This window comes from Narcine bancroftii, chromosome 1, assembly GCF_036971445.1.
Source record: "Narcine bancroftii isolate sNarBan1 chromosome 1, sNarBan1.hap1, whole genome shotgun sequence".
Classification (NCBI taxonomy): domain Eukaryota; kingdom Metazoa; phylum Chordata; class Chondrichthyes; order Torpediniformes; family Narcinidae; genus Narcine; species Narcine bancroftii.
Window position 1 is genome coordinate 402,516,866 of NC_091469.1, and position 24,238 is coordinate 402,541,103.

General features: G+C 41.3%; 1 long non-coding RNA gene across 1 annotated transcript in view; it reads left to right on the forward strand.

Moving 5' to 3' along the window:
• Positions 1-24,238, forward strand: part of LOC138753185 (uncharacterized) — a 91,215-nt gene that overhangs the window by 62,006 nt on the left and 4,971 nt on the right. Inside the window, exon 3 of the long non-coding RNA XR_011351022.1 lies at positions 15,789-15,844. This is a non-coding gene — a long non-coding RNA (uncharacterized lncRNA). The remainder of the gene's footprint in view (positions 1-15,788; positions 15,845-24,238) is intronic.

Consider the following 24,238-nt stretch of genomic DNA (forward strand, 5'->3'; position numbering starts at 1 on the left):
TCAGGATATACATTAACTATCTGGGAGGGGATTGTGTGTTGTATATCTAAATGTGCAGATGACACTAAATTGAGTGGAAAAAAGCAAATTGTGCAAAGGATAAGGAGAATCGACAGAGAGATAGGTTAAGTGAGGGGGAAAAGTCTGGCAGATGGATACAATGTTGGCAAATGTGAGGTTATCCACTTTGGAAGGAAAAATGGAAGATCAGAATATTATTAATGGCAAGTGACTGCAGTGTGCTGCTACGCAGAAGGAATCGGCAGCGCTTGTGCATGAATTGCAAAAGATTAGTTAGCAGGCGCAGCAGACCGTTAAGAAGGCAAATGGAAAATTGACCTTCATTGCTAGATAGATTGAATTTAAGAACAGGGAGGTTGTGCTGCAACTGTACAAAATGCTGTTGAAATGGCATATGGAGTTCTGCGTTCATTTCTGGTTTCATTACTTGAGGGAGGGTGTACTCTTGGAGATGGTGCAGAGGAGGTTTGCCAGATTGATTCTAGGGATGGAGGCTTGGCATATGAGGAGAGATTGAGTCATCTGGGATTTTACTTGCTGGAATTTAGAAGAATGAAAGGAAATCTTATAGAAAGATATAAAATTATGAAGTAAAAACAAAATGCTGGAGAAACTTCTCTCAAGCTCTAGTTTTACTTATAAAATTATGAAAGGCATTGATAAGATAGAGGTATTGGTAGAACTAGGAGACTTCAAGATTCAGGGTAGTCAATTTAGGATGGAAATGAGGAGGAACTGCTTTTCCCAGAGGATGGTGAATCTGTGGAATTCACTGCCCAATGAAGCAGTGGAGGCGACCTCAGAGAATATATTTAGGTTGGATAGATTTTTACATCAGAAGGGGAATTAACCAAAATGGGGAAATTGCAGGTAGATGGAGTTGAGCCAATCATTAGATCAGCCATGATCTTATTGAATGGTAGATCAGGATTGATGAGCCGGATGGCCTACTCCTGCTCCTATTTCTTGTGTTCTTATCTAAAATGGAAGTGTCTGGAAATTACTTCTCACAGTGACTGGTGAATATCTCGAGTTCTCTATTCTGGGACAGTTGGAAGCTACATCATTGGGGATGTCAAAAGAAGTAACATTTTTGAATGATCAGGGAACTAAGCACAACAGGTAACTGGCGTAGAACAGGAGATGCCTGGAGCAGATTAGTATATGGTCATATTGATGGCTGGGATTGGCTTGATGGGCTGAGTGGCCTATTTCTCCAATTTTCTTGCATTCATGTTTTTATTTTAAACTTTCAGGAAGCTTTTTGACAGTGAGTGAACCAATTGTAAATTTGTGATAATATTTTCATTAACTCTATTATTTGCCTTAAAACTGATACAATATTTTTATACCATGTTTTACATTGTGAGAATACACAATAGTTGTTAAATGAAGAATGTCTCACTCTTAAAGATTTGCTTCTCCTGGGACAAAGTCTAAAAGAAAACATTAGATCCATCAAGAGAGAATATTATTGAGATTCTCAACAAAATGTTGTACTTTTTAGGATGTATAAGTCATTAAGAGATCTAGCCAAAAAGACTCTGGAAATCTATACCAAGATTGCAAAATGCTAAGAGAATCCAGAGATAACAAACACATTGGGGGGGGGTAGGAAGTGGGGGGGGGGGGCGAGAACAGACAAGTTAAAGGGCTAAAATAGACTGGAAAAATAATGTCTTGTCAACATTACATGCTAAAATGACAGTGGGGGAGGAGCAAAGGCCCACAGTCAAGAGGTAATAAGTTGATAAGAGTTGGAGGGCACAAGATAAAAAAAAATCAGGGGGAATAGCTCTGTGAATCAGAGGAAAGGGTGTGGAGATTTGGAGGAACGGATACAAAGAGATAGGGAAGTTAGAGAGTACAAGGAATGGTCAAGCTGAAACCAGAGAAGTCAATCTTAATGCCATCCAGTTGGAAAGTGCACAAACCGAATATTATGTGTTGCTTCTCCAATTTACAGGTAGCCTTGATTTGGTAGTACGTGAGGCCATGGACCAACGTCAGCATGGGAGTGGTTAGTCATAAAGGTTGGTCACTGGGAGATCCCTGTCAATGATGCAAACAGAGCAAAAGTACTCAGCAAAGTGATCTCCCAGCCTGTATCCATTTTTTGTTTGCTATGTTTGTGGCTATTTACATTGATAATATCACTATTCAGAGTTTCCTATCTCTCATTTCTTATCATGGAGACACACAACATGAAAACAAGCCCTTTGCCTCTCTGGGTCCATGCCAAACATAAGAACCTATTTGTTCACGAATCTTACCCTTGCTGTTTTAAGAAAGGATATACTGACATAGGAGAGGGTTCAGAGAAGATTCACAAGAATGATTCCTGCAATGAAGGGATTAGCATGAGGGTTGTTTGACGATTCTTGGATTGTACTTGTTGGAGTTGGGCAGATCTCATCAAAGCATTTCAAATCTTGACAGGCCTGGACAGAGTGGATGTGGCAAAGTTGTTGCCCATGGTAGGGGAGTCAAGGACAAGAGTGCATGTTCAGGATTGAAGGGTTCCCATTTAAAACAGAGATGTGGAGGAATTTCTTGAGCCAAAGAGTGGTAAACCTCTGGAATTTCCTACCACGGGTGGCCAAAGAGGCCAAGTCATTGAGTGTAATCAAGGCAGAGATTGATAGCTATCTGAATCATCAGCGTATCAAAGGTTATGGTGAAAAGGCAGGGGAGTGGGGCTGAATGGGAGAATGGATCGACTCCTGATAGAATGGTGGAGTGGACTTGATGGGCCAAATGGCCTACTGCTCCTATTTCTTAAGGTCTTATGATCTTATTCTCCCTACATTCAAATCAATTCCTCCCCCTCCACCCAAGATTCTACAATTCACCTATACACTGAGAATAACTTATAGTGGTCAGTTATCCTATTAATTGGCATGTTTTGAGGAAACTAGGGCTCCTGTAGGAAATCCACATGTCCACAAGGAGGACATATGAAAACTTGACACAGACAAGGTAAGGATAGAGGCTGGGTTGCTGGGGTTAGTAAGGAAGCAGCTCCATTTGTCATGTCTCCTCTCTATTCTAAAAATAATCTACACTGAGAAATCATATGCAGACGTCCTCTTAATGATTTGTCATTATTCTATCACCAGATGCCTACCTCCCTCCTCTGCACTCATCTTTCAGCCTCTTAGTGATCTGCAACTGCCTGGCCTTCTCTGTTGTCCTTGCCTGACTTAGGGCATGTATAACACGAGTACTTGCACTCTTCCCTTCACAACTGCCTTTGCAAGTGAAGCAGTGGTTCACTTGCACTTCTTCCAATCGAGGGTACTGCATTCAATGTTCACAATGTGCCCCCCCCCTCCCCACAAAGGAGAAACCAAAAGCAGATAAGGTCAATGCTTTGCTCTGTTGAACCAGTGACACTAAGCTACTGGTACTCTCCATGCCACTCCCACACAAAAATCTTTGGCTGTGCCTTTTTTTTCACTATCAATGCGAGCTCACAGAACAGCACCTCATCTTCCATCAGGGCATGTTGAAACCTGCAGGGATTATTGTATTCTCCAACTTTGGATAACTCATTCTTCCTTTCTGTTGCACAAGATCTGGTTATTTCTCCCGAACATTGTGATTTTGGCTTTTTTTATTTGTAGAGTGTAACCAACCATGAATGTCCTGTAGGTGGATCATTAGCAATGAATTGCACAGGCAAAATAAACTTAAGCCAATCTAAATTAATTTCTTTCATAGCAACATGAGCAAATAAACACCCCACTGGACATTCACTCTGTTTTAAAATCAAATATAATGTAGTGTTGCACCTTATGCAGCGAGCGAATCGGCCCCAGCAGTCGTGGACAGGATAGCAACCGATGGCATGTAGCGAACCTCACGCGGGAAGCCCACATCACTTTCTGAACGAATCTTTCTGGAGCAGATGCCTGAAGATATCCAGCTCCTCCTATCTGATGAGGACTTCATTGATCCACGAAGGGTAGCCGCCTACTGTTATGAGCCCAGAGGACCCCAAAACCCAGCAGCAATTGATATTCACCAAGACAAATGGTTACTGAAACAAAAGATGATTTTAATTACCTTTAAACATGAAAGCAGGATCAAACTCTAACTTATATTAACTAACCTAACTTAACCACCTTCTAATTCTAAGCGCACGTGTATGTAACGTGTATAAGTTTAGAAAAGTTCTTCGATTCACAGTCCAATCTCACTTCTCATTCCTCCAAGTTCACTGGTGGCAGACAATTCTTCGACTGTGCACAGAATTTAAGATTTATGAAGTTCACCAGGCTTTGGTGCTTGAAAGGTAGATGGTCATTAGAGACGGCTGGCCCATTCATTTCCCAGAAACGAGCACAGTGGTTGGCATCTACAGGCCCCAGATCCCCACCATTGGTGGTAGAAACACCAACCTGAATTGTCGTCTCACTCAGGACTCAGGAAGATTCTTGTCAGTTTTCAGAGAGATTTGTGGTTCCTGGACACGCCTTTTAATCAGCCATGTCAGTGTCTTGCTGAAGAAACTTACCCCATCAGGGTTTTCCAGATGATAACCTCTTTCTTTCAGGTCATCACAGAGTTCCTTTTTGTTTCTCTTATTTCAAATGAAATATTAGGCAGCCAGTCCTCTCCTCTTGTATGAACCACAAGGGCTTTGACCAGGCTGAACTAAGCACTCACAACACATCTTCCAAATGGGGTTTTTCCACAAGCTTTCCAGCTTGTCCTGTTCTAGTCCCAGCTGCTGCTGTTGACTGTAGCCCTGCAGAAACTGAATTCTCTCTCTCTCTGAGAAAAGCTGTTTGACTCTCTCTCTCTGCTTGCAAAACCATATGACCCTCTTAGAACAGCCTGCAGCTCCAAACTATTCCTCCGATCTCTTTCATCTGTTGCTTTTCAAAACAACAATCCATTAGTGAAGACTCTTGGGCACTCCCCAAAGTTTTTACAAAGGCTGTCAGGAATCATCCTATCTGGCTTCAGCAGAGCTCCAGTATTTTAAATTAGATCTGCTTTGAAGTGTTTGCATGTGACCCACACCAAAAAACCTGCCCCAATTTATCCCCTCAAAACACATCTATATACAATACAAACACAATATAATCTGTCACAATATGCAGATGTTCCTTGCCACGCAAAGCAAGATAGCACAGCCAGTGCTGAAATTAGTACTGCGTCTTGTCTAAGGACACGACTTCAACATACCCCAGTGACAAGACCGGCAGCGCAAACGACCAGTGACGACGACAATTCAGGTTGGTGTTTCTACCACCAATGGTGGGGATCTAAGGCCTGTAGATGCCAACCACTGTGCTCGTTTCTGGGAAATGAATGGGCCAGCCGTCTCTAATGACTACAGTGGCTAGCCACCATGATAGCCTCCTGTATGTCTGGGTACAGCTTCCTAGTAGACACGGGTGCAGAGGTCAGTGTTCTCGCTCCCTTAGGCCATGATACTAGGACAGAAAAGGCTGGACCAGACTTCAAAGTGGCCAACAACAGCGCCATTTAGACCTATGGCATACAAATCATCCCGTTACAATTCGGTGCTAGCCGTTTCAAATGGACATTTACCCTGGCCACGGTATCACTACCATTGCTGGGCACGGATTTCCTCCATGTGCATAATTTGTTATTGGACCTTAATGGATGATGGCTGGTCAATTTCAAAACATTTCAAACTTTCTCCCTCAGGATGGTAAAATTGCCAGCTCCACATCTGGACTCTGTAATATACTCTAGTAACGAATTTACCAGAGTATTATCAGAATTTCCTTCCATCATCACATCACAGTTTTAATAGCAAAACCCAAACATGGTGTGCTGTATTTATGAAGTTCCCCAAATCCCCAAACAAGCTTCGACTTGCAAAGGATGAGTTTCAAAGGATGGAGGAAATGGGGATTGTACAGTGGTCAGACAGCCTGTGGGCCTCTCCACTCCATAAGGCTCCTAAATCCATGGGAGGTTGGAGACCATGTGGGGATTACAGGAAGTTGAAAGATACAACCACCTCTGTAGTTACCCAGTCCCGTATGTATAAGATTTCACAGCAAACTGGTCAGAGGATATCATCAGGTCTTGGTTAACTCAGCAGATACTCCCAAGATGGCCATCATCACCCGTTCAGCCTCTTTGAGTTCCTTTGAATGCTGTTTAGTCTTAAAAAGGAGGAAAAAACCTTCCAACATAAATGCAGTAGGGTGAAATTTGGATTTTCTATTCATCTATTTAGATGCTATCCTGGTAGCCAGCTGCTCCCACCAGGAACACCAGACATACCTGCGTTTTCTCAATGATTTTGGACTCACAATCAACCCGACAAAGTATCAATTTGAGTTATCAACTATTGATTTTCTAGGACATCGTATCAATTGTCATGGTGCCATATCACTACTGTCTAAGGTGGAAGCCATCTGACAATTCGCTAGGCCTGACATAGTTAAAGGATGATAGGAATTTGTTGCTATAGTTACTTTCTGCCACTGGTTTATTCCATCTGTGGCCTGAATGCAACCTCTTTTTTCCCCTGATATCCACCAAATCCAAAGAGGTCAAGTGGTCAGATGAGACAACGAAGGCTTTCAATTTTTCAATGAAACCATGCTCCTCATCCACCCATGAGTAGATGTCTTTACAGTCCTCACAGTGGATGCCTCCAAAGTAGCAGTTTGTGGCATTCTGGAGCAATTGGTTGATGGTCAATTTAAGCCTTTTTCAGCCGGCACCTGCGACCCCCAGAGATGAAATACAGTGCGTTTGACAGAGGGTGTACCTGGAAATCCAACATTTTTGGTATTTTCTCGAGGGTAGGGAGTTTACGAACTTCACATCACAAACCCTTGACCTTCATGTTTGCTCGCCAGCAACATCACCTGTCATATATATCTGAATTCTCCACAATCAAGCACATCTCTGGGAAAAGCAACGTGGTCACCAATGCACTTTCACGGACTGCAAACCAATCAGTGTGCGCCTTGTCACAAGGAGTGGACTTTACCGCGTTGGCAAAGGCACAACGACCGGGCAAGGAGATACCTACATACTGCACTTCGGTCAATGGACTCTACTTAGAGGATGTGCCCATTGGACCAATGGGCATTAAATTTCTATGTGGTGTTTCAACGGGACAACCCCATCTCATCGTTCCTGTTGGTGCAAACACCAAGTTTTCAACACTTTGCATGGGTTAGCCCAACCTTCAATCTGGGAAACTATCAAAATATTTTATAGTTGCTTTGTGTGACCCAGTCTCTGGAAACAGTTGAGGCACTAGGCCAGAACATGCAAGCATTTCCAAACCTCCAAGATACAAAGGCATGTAAGGGCACTGCTACGGCCTTTTCAGCCAACATATAGGAGGTTTGAGCATGTGCATGTAGACGTCATATGTCCACCACCAATGTCCAGAGGATCAATGTGGGCCCCTTCAAGCTGGCACCCCCTCAGGTGGCGTGAGGCAGTTCTCATTGCAGATATGACGACGAAGACGTGTGCCAGAATGTTCATTGTAACTTGGGTTGCACAATTCGGTCTCCCTGCCCACATTACTTCAGACAGAGGATTCAAATCACATCAACCATATGGTCTGCAGTAGCGCAGCAGCTAGGAACTCAGCTCCACAGCATGACAGCATACCATCCTCAAGTAAACAGCCTGGTGGGTCATTTCCACAGGCACCTAAAATCAGCCCTGATGACACACCTCTGAAGACAAGACTGGGTTGACGAACTCCCCAGGTCATTCTGGGCATCTGCACTGTACCAAAAGAGGATTTGGCAGCATCTTTGGCTGAACTGGTCTATGGGACTGTACTTATGATACTATGAGAATTGGTTCCAGCCTTGCACAAGCAAGAGGATACACCAGTGGAGATCCTCGTAAAACTCAGGGAGAGGCTAGGGCATTTAGCCTCGATATCCACATTGCATCATGGAATAATACTGTCGTATGTACCTGATGACCTGCAACCAAATGGTTTTGTGTTTGTCTGCAGAGGACCACAGAGAACACCCCTGCAATGGACATATGAAGGGCCTTATTAAATAGTTTGACACAATGGGACGACCTGTGTCTTGGACATTGGGGTCAGGAAGAAACTTTCAAGCTGCACACCTTGATATTGAACAGCCTGTTATGATTCTGACCCTTCACACATGAGGCAGACCTTGTAAAAAGGGCAATCAAGCAACCATCGCCACTGCTGATGCTGGCTCTGGGGGGAGGGGAGTGGGGGGGGGGTCATGTAGCATTGTACGTACATAGCGTGGCTCACCTACTGTGGTGCATTGAGGTGGCAGCAAGCAAAAACAAACTCAAAAGACTGTACAACAGGCTTTATTCCAGTAAAAGTCTGAACACCAGTTCAAGCCTTGGTGGCTCCCCATGTGACTGGCTCAGGAGGGGCTGGCTCAGATTGATATTCAGATCGGCTGATTGACAGCCGGCCAGGTGGAGCCAGACTCTTAGGTGGTCTTCCTGCAGGTACAGAGATCGCCCCCTGCAGTAGGCTGATGGTCGTATCACCACACCTATGCAGAGAGCGAACCGGCCCCAGCAGTCATGGACAGGAAAGCAACCAACAGCATCTAGAGGGATTTTAGAAGCGGGGCGAGCCTCACACTGGAAGTCCACGTCACTTCCGCCCCACTGGACGAAAGCGTTAGAGGGAAAGGGTGCGGGTGTTTGAATCACAGGTTTTTGGTTTTGCGTAAAGGAGTTCACACTGTGACATCGCTGGACTCAGCTCATTTCTTTAACACTTCTCACTCGACACAGCCAACCTCTATTAATCGTTGTGACAAACTGGCATAATAAATTTATTTTGTATGTGACCTATGTGAAAAGTAAGAGTGCATGAATGGACCTGCTACTCCAAACTGTTGTTTACTCAATGATAATGCTTTAATAATTAGTCTGATTTCGAGACTCGCTAAGAAGAGATATTCAAATATCCAATGAAAGATTGAAAATTATTCCCTACCAAACTATACAACCTGTTATAAAGAAGCATTTAATGCAAATGAATGTTTTATATGTCTCTGAAATAATTAGCAACAAATTATATGCCATTAGATCACGATATTTCAAAATGATCTGTCCACAGAGCATTTAATAAATCCATTGCTCTTCAAGATCTTTTTTTATTCATTAACAACTGGCAGTTCCATAGAACTAGACAAGAAGTCGACAACCATTTTTCTACCCAGAGCTAACAAATCAAATCATTTGTGTCAAACAGTGTGTTCCTGCAAGTGGTAAGAGGACCAGAACTGGACTTTGGAATTTTGTAATTCCTGTCTGACAACCATTTTTAAGGGTCCTTCCTGTGATGAAGTGCAGAAAAATAGTGCATTTGAGAGAATGTTGAACTTCATCAGAGATGGCAACATTCTCTTTGAATTCCATTGGTCCACTTTTGCCATTTTGGAGTTGCAATATTGGTGCATGCCAGAAGGTATTTTCTCCTATTAGGGCCAATCATTTTTTAAATACCCTGCTTGATTTACTGATAAAGAATTTTTAAATAATCTAGGTTAGTTGCACAGACATTCTTAAAAGTGCAGAATTAACAATCCAATAGGAGTAAAGCTCACAACCGAGGATGCTGGAAAACTTCAAAAGTAGTGACTTGAAGTGTCAACACTGTTCCTCTGTCCCCAGACTTCAAGTGTTTCCTAAATTTTCCAGTTTTTTTCCCCCATTCTCAGCATTGATAGTTATGGTGATTTTAATTTTCTTTGGAAGTTATGCACTTGTTTGCAGAGGCTTATCTGACAGAACTTCACATCCCAACTTTCAGCACCCATTCAATTTGAAGCAATGAGAAGTGAATACTAAATTGCAACTTGCATTCCCGTTGGGTGGATGTCTTGCCTAGGAATGTAATTTCACTCTTAATCCACTCGAAGGATGTATATTCTATTTGCCAAAGGATTAATATGATTGTTTTTTTTCAAGCAGTAGCTTTTCCTTTATTTAGATTATATTCGGGTTCTTGATTTGAACAGACTTTGCCGATGTAAGTCATACTCATACAGTATGGAACATACGCTTTGGCATAAGTCTGATGAATTTGGTACTTTGTGCTGGTCCCACTTACTTGGTTGAGATCCATCAAAATCCTTCCTCTCCATATTGGCTAATTTCTGAACTATTTGACATGAGTTCAAATGACATCTTGCATCTTTTCACAGGAACTTTGTCTCAGATAAATTACAACTGACTTTTATCCTAATCTTTTGAATATAGAAAAGTAAATTTTAGTATGAAGTGGTGCATAGCTCAGCATCATTTGGAATGCTTAAAAGGCAGTGGCACAGCATTCGTCTGTTACTTGCTTGGGCTGACATTTTTTTAAATTGGCTTCAGTGGTTACACGAAGCAAAGAGGTAGACCAAGTATTCAGGAGTGCTGTCGATAAATTCCAACAATATAATGGCCAACATGCCATCAATGCCAAAGCCACTGTAGGAACTTTGTCTTTAACTGAACCCATGCAAAGTGATTATGATGGTCTCTACTGTGTTGTTGAATAGAGAGCAATTGTGTTTTGTAGGGCATCATCAATGATGTCTTTCTCCCAAAACGTTATTGCGTTCAATAATATTCTAACTTACTGTTCAATTGTAGGACAGAAGGGTTAATACAAGATCCAGTAAGAGGGATTTGAGATATTGCAGTCACACTTTTATCTCTTTTCAGCTCAGAAGATTTGATATCTTGATTCCCAAGACTAATAAAGTCTGTTTGATCTTTTGCATGTTATTCTCAGCATACGTGAAAGAGATCAAATTATGATTGAATCAATTTTCTTTGAGGTTAATTTTGTCCTATTTCCAAGTGAAATTATTGATAGTCAAATGGTTTTACTTTTCAATCAAACAATGAGCAAGTCCTGAGGCAAAATGATTCACTTTAATCAGAAATAGAATGTCACACCATAAAGCTTCCGAATAGACATTATTTCAGCATTACTTGCCAAAGCGGCATCTGAGCAAGAGTCTTTACAAATATATTGAAGCAACTGGGAAGTATAAATTAGAAAAGCACTCACCAATGGCATCATGAAGAAAGCCTCTACTTCCTCAGGAGTTTGCGGAGGAGCTAGTGGAGTTGTTCAAGTGAACCGGCATGGACTTGAAGGGCCGACATGGCCTGTTTCCGTGCTGTAAACGGTTATATGGTTATACCTCCACATTTGCTTCAACAGAAATGATAATTTACTAAGAGGTTTTCACTGCTTCCCATGAAACAAATCAAGAAGCAGTCAATGGCATTTTGTCATCAGCAGTAATAGAACATTTTCATGTTGTGCTTTTTTGGTGAAATTTAGTCAATATAGAGAGACTGATTATGTACTTTTTGTTTTGTTTTTATGGTTCATAAGTGTTTAAACCTATCTGCGTAAATGTATTCCCTTCAACATGTAGTGCAACATTGGGTGTCTTCTAACAAGCTAATAACTTAAACAATTCCCTTCCACTTTACAAGGTGAGATAGTGGTCCTTTCCATCTTTTCCCTGGGCAAAAGTGCATTAATTTAGTTGCTGAAAACTAAATTAGGAGATTCATTAAAGGAAGATTTTATATTTAAGGTCAATATTTTGTTTTGCGACTTTTAGTTACAAAGATATTGCAACTATTTTTAAGTCTGAATAATAAAGTGCATTATTCTGTGCAACTGCTTACCTCAGAACAAAAAAAAACACATGCTGTAATATATCGACTACTACAGAACCAGATAACATTACAAGTAAATGGGTGACACAGCTAGTGTAGTGGTATGAACAAAGCTATTACACCGCCAGCAACCCAAGTTTGAATTTGGAACAGTCTGTAAGGAGATTATACCTTCTCCCTGTGTATGAATAGGCTTCCTCTAGTGATCCAGTTTCCTCTCACATTCCAAAGGCATGTGGGGTAGTAGATTAATTGGTCACACAGGTGTATTTGGTGGCAGGGATGAGTGGGCCAGCTATAGTAATGATGTTACTAAGCTGGAAAGGATGCAAAAAAAAAAGATTCACAAGTATGAGGGGCATAAATAAGGTTAATTTTCACAGGTAAGGGAGTCTAAAACTAACAGGCATTGATTTAAAGGGGAACTGAGGGCCAAATGTTCCCCACAGAGAGTGGATCAAGCTGCCAGAATAAGTGATTACAATTACAATATTTAAAGTATGCTTAGGTACATGTTTAGGAAAGATCTAGAGGGATATAAAACAAATGCAGGCAAATGGAACTCACTTAAGGAGACAACTTGGTCAACATGGACAAGTTGGGCTGAAGGGCATATTGTCATGCTGTTTACCTCTATAAATCTAAACTAACTGCAATGCACTTTCTAAGGGATTACATGATCCGTCAAAATTGTCTCCAAGAGAGTTGCAAGTGGGTAACCAGTGTTTTAATTAAAGATTGTGAGAAAAAGTTCATCTGAACATAGTATGTCTATATTTTGGGGCATACCTGTAAGTATGATACAGATTACAACCTGCTATTCAGCAATGTGCAGCTGTTAAATTACATTGGAGATGTAATATAAAGCAAAAAGCAAACTGCTATAAATTAAAAAAAAGCAGCAGATCAGGTAGCTTTTGTGATGGCAAAAGGACAATTAACATTTCAGTGCAAGGTCTTGGCATGAAATTACAAACATTCTTCTAGCTCTGCATCTGCTGCCTGACCTGCTGAGTTCTTCCAGCTGTTGAGAGGTAAAAGCGTGGCATCGTCTGGAGTTGGTGAACTGGGCAAAATTCAAGGAATCTGAGTGAACATGCCACAGTGGTTACTGACTTTATCAGGAAATGTGTGTAGAAGTGTGCTCCTTCTCAGTCTATCTGGCTGTATCCTAATCAGAAGCCATGGATGAACCAAGAGATTAGCCAACTGCTGAAAACCAGTGTTCAGCACTGCAAATTCTGAAACATCCCAAAAGACCAGGTTCAACCTCCACAAGACCATCATCAATGCAAAGAGACAATTCTGGGCAAAGCTTGAGTCTCAGATTAATGTATGATGGTGGTAACCCATCACAGCCTCAAAGGTGAAACAAGAAAGTGTCATCAACAGCAATACTTCACTTCAGCTTGAGCTCAGTGCCTTCTACGCTCACTTTGAGAAAGAAAACAATCAAGCACCTTTGTGAGCCCGCAGAGCCCCCGGCAACTTGGTGCTCTAAGTTTCTGAGGCTGACGTGAACAGAATCTTAAGGAGGGTAATGGATGGCCATGTCCTTAAAACCTGTGCAAACCAACCAGCTGGAGTTTTTGCGGACACTTTCAACCTCCCTTTTTAAGGGTCAGAAGTCCCCACCTGCTTCAAAGGGGAATCCATTATTCCTGTGTCCAGAGGGAGCAAGCTGATGTGCCTCAATGAATATCAGCCAATGGCACTGACATCCACCAAGATGAAATGTTTCGAGATGTTGATTATGGAGTGTTCAATTCCTGTCTCAGGTAGGACCTGGCCCCACTTCAATTCACCAATCGCCACATCAGATGCCATTTACCTCCACTCTGTGTTAGAACACCTAGATCACAGAAACACTGAAGTCATGCTTCATTAACTGCAACTTAACATTCAACGACATTATACTTACAAAACCTTTGAGCAAACTAAAGGATCTGGGATTCTACCCATCCCTCTGCAACTAGATCCTTGACTTCCTCTGCAGCAGTCCCCAATCGATGCAGATTGGCAACATTGCCTCCTCTACTTTTTTGTATTTATAGTCTCTTTATAATTCAAGTATTGTAATTGATTTATAGTTACTTTTGTAGTTGATTTTTTTGTAAACTATGTGACTGTTCAGCTGCAGCATGTAAGAATTGAGGTGCAATTGTGAATTGTACAATAATTATGACAATAGGGTGACACGTTTATTGTAGTGGTTAGAGCAACACTGATACAACGCCAGCGATGGGAACCGGGGTTCAAAACCCACGGTGATCATAAGGAATTTGTAAGTTCTTCCATGGTCTGCGTGGGTTTCATCCAGGTATCTGGTTCCCTCCCACCCTTCAAAACATACTGAGGGTGTAAGTCATTTGGGTGTATTTGGGTGGCACAGGCTCGTGGGCTAAATGGGCCTGTTACTGTGCTGCATGACTAAACTTAATGTTTTTTCAAAATTAATTGAAAGCTCATTATCATTGAATCTTACACATTTTATTTCCCACAGTTACGAAGATACATTACGGCTCCTCCATTACTTCCATCCTCTAGACAGAAATGTATCATATCCATCTAGGCATACAAAGTCACTTTAGAAATTAAATGGTCAAGGGGAGTTTAATGAGTTCATTCATAAGATCAAGGAATTTTTGCAGCTTTGACTTTAATAATCATGATTGGAGGAGGGACTTGGACAGCTCAGTCTCTTGATATTGTTCCCACACTTTATTTATTTATTTTTAACTTTGGAGATTCTGCATGGTAATAGACAAAATGGCAAAGTGTTTAATTGGAGAATGGCTAATTAGGATGGGGTTTGACAGGAGCTTGAGAGAGTAAATTGGAAACAAATGATCTGAGGAAAAAGAACAGAAGTAATGTGGAAGATGTTTAGGGACCACTTGTGTGGGGTTCTGGAAATGTTTGTCCCACTGAGATAGGGATAAAAGATGGTAGGATAAAGAAACTGTGGGTGACAAAAGAGGCAAGGCAAATAGTTAAGAGGAAGAAGGAAAAGGAAGGGTTTGAGAAGCAGAGGTCTGGAAGAGCTCATGAAAATTATATGGTAGCCAGGAAGGAACTTATGAAAGGAGATCTGGAAGAGGGCATGGGAAGTTCTAGTAGGATTAAGGAAAGCCCTAAAGTATTCTATGCAGTGGAAAGGGTGCTGACCAGCTGCATCATGGTCTGCTATTGGACACCAATATGCCTGAGCATAAAGCCCTGCAAAAGGCAATGGACACAGCCAAAGACATTACTGGCAAAACCTTCCCACTATCGAGAACATTGACAGGGAACACTACTAGATTAGCAGCAATCATCAAAGATCCACACCACCAGTGCACACTCTGTTCTACTGCTACCATCAGGAAAAATGCCGCATGACTCGCACCACTAGGTTCAGGAACAGCTGCTATCCCTCCATCATCAGACTCCTTAACAATAAACTTAATCAGGGACTCATTTCAGGACTCTTATTTTTGTACTTTATTGATTTTCTTTTCCTCTCTGTATCACAGTCAGTTTATTTACACTGCTTTATTTGTTTACATGTGATTGTTTTTTTTTGCACTGCCCGTTCAAAGTAATTCTGCCTCGCAGGAAATTTTTTTTTAGGGTTGTATGTGACGTGATGTATGCATTTTGACAATAAATCTGAAATTTAAAATCATATATGAAGAACAGAAGTATGATTAAAGTGAAGTTAGGGTCTCTTAAGAATAAAGGAAGGAAGATGTGGGTGGAAGCAGAGGAGATACAGGAGATCCTAAATGAACAGGCTGAATTTGTCAAACCGAATTACTGTAAATGGGACTAAATGCAGCCATCTATTGTAAACTTCTTTTTACTGGAGAAAGGATTATACCTGTCTCATACTCCTCCCATTTACAAAAGTGCATGCTGCTCTTTGCAATATCCTGATAATTTTCCACAGCTAAAAATCAAACATGGGTCTTACTGTTGTGGGTGGATTGGAAGTATTAATAAAGATAAAATGCAGAAATGCAATCCCGATAATGCAGTCTTGCACTGATCTCTGTATATTGTCTTTGAGAACGTTCATGGTAATTCTGACATGGCATTGAATTGTTTTTCAGAACTAGTTCCTAATGAGGGAGATATTCACTTCAATGAATGCCTAAAGTGGAAAAAGGTAAATATTATTTAAACATATCTTTTTTTCCCATTCAAATAAATTTAATCTGCATCTTTCAGTGTGTGGTAGTAGTTTGGCTATAACCCACATTTCAGTTACAAACATAGAATGTCCCATCCAGGAGAAATAAGATTGGGAATTTGCCAACACATGAAAGATAAACACTTTGCTTTTGCTTTCATTCATTCATGGACAAAAAAAAAGAAACATTTGTGTGAAAAAAATATGCAACAAGATATTAAAAGGGATAATTTATCTCTCATGGAACTTATTTCCCTCAAATTTCAACTTTTTAAAAAAACAATCTCTGGAGAACAATTTGGTTCCAACATGCAACAATACCTTTAAGAAATAAAATAACTTTGAAAAATATAATCATTCCCCACTGTTCAACAATTATTTTGAGAGCATTTACACCTCCCAAGATTTTAGTTGTACCCTCCCATTTAATTGTTCTTCAATTTCCTTTGCTATAAATTTGCACAAAATAAGTCATTGTAGTCTAGAGTCTTGCGTGAGTAGCATTTCAAGTAATGTAGAGATCATCCTGATTGCTCTATTTTCACATTCATATGCATAACACTTAATATCCTTAGAAAAATAAAACATACAATTACTTTTCCAGCATTTACTACAATATAGCATGCTATCCACTATCTACTGTGGGACATATTATTTAATTCTGGACTTGTAGGCTCTTATTCTCTGTTTTATTGCCTTTATATCCCCAATTCGATGACACCTTTCAACTCTTCCATGAGAACTATTTTTGCCTTTTCTCTAAATCTCATTCTTTCAAGAGAATCTCACTGCTCCTTCCCTATCCTCCTACAGCCCTCCACCCAATCTCTCCCTCCATGCCCTCCTCCCCTATCCCAACCCTGAGACCTCATCTCTTCCCCCCTCTAGCTACCCTCCCTAACTCCTTCTTCCCCCTCTGAACCCCACCCCTCCCTCACTTTCCACCCTCTCTGACCGCCCCTACCCCCTCCCTCCTTCCCTGTCCCTCTTACCTCCCCAACCCCCTCCTCCTCTCTCCAATCTCCCTCACCTCCATCCTCCATCTTCAGACCTCCCCAACCCTCTTCCTCTCCCCTCACCCCAACACCTTCCATAACTATCCCCTTGGACCTTATCCTCTCTAAGATAGAGCCCTCAGTCCTCAGTAGAGGTCTCGCATTTTCCCCCCTCTGCCCACACCTCAATGAGTTCCACGCATGCCATAATGTTGCCTCTGCCTCCAGGCCCACTTCCATAACTATGACTCTCTATCCCCCCCCCCACCCAAGATCATTTCTCCTGCTTGAAGCCTTCCTCCTCCTCCTCCTGGACATCTCGTCTTGGCCAGCTGCCCACTCTGGACCTTTTTATTTTCAACTGCCGCTGAGACATCAACAGCCTCAACTTTACCATGCCCCTCTCATATTCCAACCTCACTTGCTCAGAGCACTCTGCTCTCCACTCTTTCTGCAACAATCCCAACCTCACCGTCAAACCCTCAGATAAGGGTGGGGCAGTTGTGGTCTGGCACACTGATCTCTACCTTGCTGAGGCCAGTCGACAGGTCTCAGACACCTCCTCCTATTGACCCCTCACAGGACCCCACCACCAATCAAGCCACTATCTCCAAAACCATCTTCCACCTCATCATCTCTGATCACTTCCCCTCCATGACTAACAACTTCATTCTCTCCCACCCCCAGACTGCCAATTTCTACCTCCGACCCTAGATACACAATCCCAATCATCCAAATTGACCAATTGTTTCTGCTGCTCCTGCCCCACTGAATTCATTTCATCCCACCTTGACTCTATCCTTTCTCCCCTACTCCAGTTCCTCCCCACCTACATCTGCGACACTTCACATGCCCCCCATCTCCTCAAAGACTTCAGATTTCCTGAACCAGAATGCCTCATCTTCACAATGGATATCCAATCCCTTTATACCTCTATCACCCACACAGAAGGTCTAAAAGCAATTTGCTTCTTCCTGGACCAAAGACCTGACCAGTCACCTTCTACCACCGCCCTCCTCCACCTGGCAGAACTTGTCCTTACTCTCAATAACTTCTCATTCAACTCATCTCACTTCCTCCAAATTAAAGGTACCATGGGTCCCAACTACATCTAGCTGTTTGTGGGCTTTCCATGCTGTAAGCCTACACAGGAAAGAGATCCAACTCTTCTTCCAGTATACAGACGACTACATTGGGGCTGCCTCATGCACCAGGGATAAGCTTGTCAACTTCATCCACTTCACATCCAACTTCCACCCCGACCTCATACTCATCTGGTTCATCTCTAATAACACTCTCCCCTTCTTGGATCTCTCTGTCTCCATCTCGGGAGACAAGCTTTTCATTGACATATACTATAAACCCTTCATCTCCCACAACTACCTGAACCACACACCCTGTCCCCTGCAAGGATTACATTCGCTTCTCTCAATTTCTCGTCTCCATCTCACCTGTTCCCAAGATGAGGTCTTCCAGTCCAGAGCTTCTGAAATGTCTGCCATCTTCCACAAACATAGCTTTCCCTCCACCACCACCATTAACTCAGTCCTTACCAGCATCTCTCCATTTCCCTCCCATCTGCCCTGGCCCCCTCTATCCCCCAGATGCAACCAAAATAGAATTCCCCCTCATCCTCACCAACATCCACTGGAATTTCCCTCCCACTTTTTTGTTCTGGAACTTCCTGACATTTTCTCATACTTTGATGAAGGGCTCAAGCCTGAAATGCCAGTTATGTATCTCTCCTTTGCTACATAAAGGACACTGTGTGAACTGCTGAGTTTCTCCAGCATTTTGTGTTTTTATTTGGATCTACCGGGATCATTTCCCACATCAGGTGCTCCCGAAGCAGCCTCCTCTACATTGAGGAGAGGGAACACAGATTTGGAGGTCATTTTGTTAAGTACCTTTGCTATGTCTGCTGCAGCATTGAGAACCTTCCAGTGGCCAACTACTTTAATTCCACACACCATTGCTACATTGACATGTCTGTCCATGGCCTCATGAACTTCCAGGTTGAGGCCATTTAAACACTTTATTATTCCATCTCACCAATCTCCAATGAGACAGCATCAATATCGACCTCCAATTTCTGTTAACTCCCTCCTCTGGTCCTTATCTTTCCCTACTCCTCTATCTCATTTCCCTACCCCCTGCCCTTTCATTCTCCTATCAGAGAGCTACCCTTGTTACCCATCACTATTCCCTCTTCTACCCTCCTACCTGTATCCACCCATTAAATCTTACCTGTGTTCTTCCTCCTTCCCCTTCCTCCTCTCTTCCTCCTCGCTGCCCCTGCATTTTTATTTAGACAGGGCTGGAAGCCCCGAAACAGCTGGACAGCAAAGATACATAAATCAAGATGCTCTTTATTGACTACATTTTGGCATTCAACACCATCATCCCCTCAAACCTGATCAGCAAACTCTAAGACCTGGGCTTCAACACCCCTCTGTGTAATTGGATCTTGGATTTCTTCACCTCCAGACTACAATCAGTTAGGATTGGTAAGAACTTCTCCTCCACCAACTCCTATGGGGTACATTCTTAGCCCCCTGCTCTACTTCCTATACAGCTCTAACTGTGTGGCTTGGTCCTACAACAATACCATTTACAAATTCACTGACAATACCACGGAGTGGGTTGTATAAAAAGGATCTATGAGTCAGATTACAGGAGGGAGATGGAAAATTTTGCTGAATGATGCACCAACAACAACCTAATGTCACCAAAACCAAGGTACTGATAATTGACTTCAGGAAGGGAAAGCCAGAGGTGTACGATCCAGTGATAATTTGGGGAGCAGAGATGGAAAGGGTGAGAAAATTTGTGTTCTTATGAGTCTCTGTCTCGGATGATCCAGTCTGGTATGGGGACACCAATATGTAGTGAACACAGGCCAGGGCATCACAGGCAAAATTGTCCCCACCATCGAGAAAATTGACAGGGAGCAGCGAGCAGAGAGCAGCAGCAATAATCAAGGATCCACATCATCCAGCACATGTTCTCTTCTACCATTAGGAAAGAGGTATGGATGCCACAAGACTCACACCACCAGGTTCAGGAACAGCTGCTTCACCTCCACTGTCAGACTCCTCAACAACAAACTCAAAGAGAGACTCTTTTAAGAACTCTTACCTTTGCACTTTATTCTTTTCTTTCTCCCAGTTTATTTACATTTCTTTATTTGTTTACATGCTTATGTATCTTCTTTTTTTAATATTTTTTTTATTTTTCACACCATGAACCATATTAACCAAAATACAAACATTTCCCTCTTGAATGTACACACTGTCATTTTCTCCCCTTTTCCCCCCCTCCCTTCCCTTCCTCCTTCCCACCCCTCCCTCCCCATTAAACGTTCAACATATACAATACAATAAGCTCATTAAACAATGTTATCACACAATGAAAATAAACAAGAAAATTGTGTCATCTACTTTTACACACTAGGTCAGTTCATTTTGTCTTCTTCGCATTCTATCATTTTAGGGGGTGGTGGTCCGCGGTAGTCCCTCTCTATTGTGTTCCATGTACGGTTCCCAAATTTGTTCGAATAATGTGACTTTATTTTTTCAATTATATGTTATTTTTTCCAATGGAATCCATTTATTCATTTCTATGTACCATTGTTGTACTCTCAGGCTCTCTTCTAATTTCCAGGTTGACATAATACATTTTTTTGCTACAGCAAAGGCTATCATAATACATATTTTTTGTGCTTCATCTAGTTTGAGGCCTAATTCTTTACTTCTTATATTACTTAGAAGAAAGATCTCTGGATTTTTTGATATGTTGATTTTTTGATTTTATTTAATACCTGATTTAGATCTTCCCAAAACTTTTCCACTTTCTCACATGCCCAAATTGCATGTACTGTTGTTCCCGTTTCCTTCTTACAGCGAAAACATCTATCTGATACTGTTGGGTCCCGTTTATTTAACTTTTGGGGCATGATATATATATAGCCTGTGTAACCAATTATATTGTATCATGCATAACCTCGTGTTTATTATATTTCTCATAGTTCCGGAGCATAGCTTTTCCCATATTTCATTTTTTATCTTTACGTTTAGATCTTGTTCCCACTCTTGTTTGGGTTTACAGCTTATTTCATCATTCTCTTTCTCTTGCAGCTTGATGTACATGTTTGTTATAAATCTTTTAATTATCATTGTGTCTGTAATCACATATTCCAAGCTGCTTCCTTCTGGTAATCTCAGCCTGCTTCCCAATTTGTCCTTTAAGTAGGTTTTCAGTTGGTGTAATGCAAACATTGTACCATGATTTATTCCATATTTGTACTTCATTTGTTCAAAAGATAATAAATTATATAAAGCAGAAGTATTACAAGCTAGGAGGAAAAATGCACAAAATACTGGCTTGGCAGCTTAAAACAGAACAAACTAAAAGAACAGTATTGGCATCAAGGAAAAAGGACAAACAAATTACATATAACCTAACAGAGATCAATAAAAACTTTAAGGAATTCTATGAGCAATTATACCGAACTGAGAACGAAGGAAAAGAAGACAAAATAGATGAGTTTCTAGCTAAAATTGAACTATCGAAATTGCAAGAAGAGGAGCAAAACTAATTGATAAAACCATTTGAAATAGAGGAAATACAAGATATATTGAAAATACTACCGAACAATAAAACGCCTGGGGAGGACGGACTCCCAATAGAATTTTATAAAACATTTAAAGACATAAATTTCTCCTCTTCTGGAAGTAATGAACCAGATTGAAGAAACACAAAACATGCCAGATTCATGTAAAACAGCAATAATTACAGTAATACCAAAGATGGGGAAATATCCACTAACAATATCTCTACTTAACTCAGATTATAAGATAATAGCTAAACTATTAGCAAACAAATTGGCCGACTGTGTACCAAAAATAGTAAAACTGGATTTATTAAGAAAAGACAAACAACCGACAATGTCTGTAAATTCATTAACTTAATCCATGCAGTACAATGAAATAAGACGCCAACAGTGCTGGTTGTTTTAGACGCAGAGAAAGCCCTTGACATGGTAGAATGGAATTATTTATTCAAAGTACTACAGAGGTTCAACCTACCGGAGAAATGTATTAATTGGATTAAAGGATTATATAAGTGACCACTGGCGAAGGTGACAGTAAATGGATATATATCAAACCAATTTAAATTAAGGAGGTCAACTAGGGAGGGATGTCCACTATCTCCCTCACTGTTCGCTTTAGCTATAGAACCATTGGCAGAACTGATAAGAACAGAAAATAAAATAAAAGGGATAAAAATAAAAGAGAAGGAATATAAAATCAATCTATTTGCTGATAACATCATAGTATACTTAACAGAAGCAGAATCATCAATAAAATAATTACATAAGAAATTGAAGGAATATGGAGAAATATCGGGGTACAAGATCAACCCAAATAAAAGTGAAGCGATGCCAATGAATAATGCGGATTTCACAAAATTTAAGAAAGAATCACAATTTAAATGGCAAACACAAGCAATCCAATACCTAGGTATTAGACTAGATAATAATCTAGGCCATCGATACAAATTAAATTATCAGCCATTAATGAAGAAATTACAAAACAACTTAGAACATTGGAAAGATTTACCACTAACATTGATAGGAAGGGTAAATTGCATTGAAATGAATATCTTCCCAAGGATACAATACCTATTTCAATCATTACCAATTCCCTTAACAGAGAAATTCTTCAATGAGCTAAAGAAAATAATAAGGAAATTCTTATGGAAAGGCGAGAAACCGAGGATAGTGCTAGATAAATTAACAGAGTGGTACAAACAAGGGGGCTTACAGCTACCAAACTTTAAGTATTATTATAGAGCAGCATAATTAGACATCTATCAGATTTTTACCAAACAAGGGAAAAACCAGATTGGACCAGGTTAGAGCTAGATAAAATAGGGGAGAAGGTACCAGAACATATACTTTATAAGTGGGATGAAAAACTGGTGCAATATAGAAGTTCACCAGTACGACACCATCTGCTCAACATTTGTAAGAAGATTCACGTAGAAAGGTAAAAAACAAATTACCAACTACCAAAATTATTATTGACGCAAAATCAACTAATCCCTTTCACAATAGATAACCTTTCCTTTAGAGAATGGGAGAGAAAAGGGATTAAAAGCATATGTATCTTCTTGTGCAGTTTTCTGAACTAAGTGGTAATTCTGCCTCACCTGCATGACAAAATAATCTCAGGGTTGTACGTGGTGTCATGAATGTACTCCGACAATATATCTGAACTTTGAACTGAACTTTTAACCTATTTTTCCCAGATAGGAAAACTTTGGGCACAGGCCCAAAATTTTTATTGCCTTTTACTTCCTAATAATGCTGCGTAACATACTAAGTATCTCCTCCGTGTGTTGTACTAGATCCCAGCATCTGCAGATTTTCTTTTTTAACTACCCTTGTCGCATATTATGATCGAGCGCAGTGAAGAGACTGAGACAACAGGCTGTGAGCTCGAGTATCACAACTGCTTTTTTTAAAAATTCTGCGCTGCTGCCTTTTAAGCCTGTCCTTGTTTCCACCCCTAATGTCCTGGCACTTGTGTTCCAGTAATGCAAGCGTGTACGCGACCTTCGGGACTAGACTGGAAGAGACAGTCCCATGACGTCATCCTTTCCGTGGCTGCCCCAAGATCTGTGTGACAAGCAGGGCTGGTTCGCCATTGGAAACATTTGTGTCGTCATACAATCCCCCCACCCGAAAACTGGCACCGATGGTCTCTGGATGCATCGAGGGTGAGGCTGACCCCTATGCGCTGATGGGGATACTGTACTGGCTGGGACAAGTCCAGATGAGCTGGTTTTAACCGGTCCAGTGTGAATAAATCTTCCTCGCCTCCCCCCAATGCCAAAGGTGAACATTGAAGCATTCCAGCGTAACACCCTGTATGGACTTTCGTAAAGTTGCTGAAGTGGAGTCCTGTGTGCACCTCTGCGCACGAACTCATAATCACAGGTGGTCAAGTCTGGGGGTGTAGTTGTAGGACAGTTGACCATGTCATGATGGGGGGTGGTGCGATAGAGGCCAGTTTGTCACAGAACCTTTCGAGGATGACGGCAGTGTCTGCATCATCTTTAGTTGCTGGAGGGAGAAATTGGCCAGGCACTGTGATGGTCTCTCCATAGACTAGTTCAACCAAGGAGGCCCCGAAGTCATCCTTGGACACAGTGCAAATGTCTAGGAGAACCTACGGCAGTTTGTCCACCCAGTTGAGCTTATTGAAGCATGCCATCAGTGCCGATTTGAGATGGCGGTGGAAGCATTCAACTAGTCCATTGGCTTGAGGGTGTGATGCAGCTGAGTGCCCAGGAGTATGAAAAAATCTGT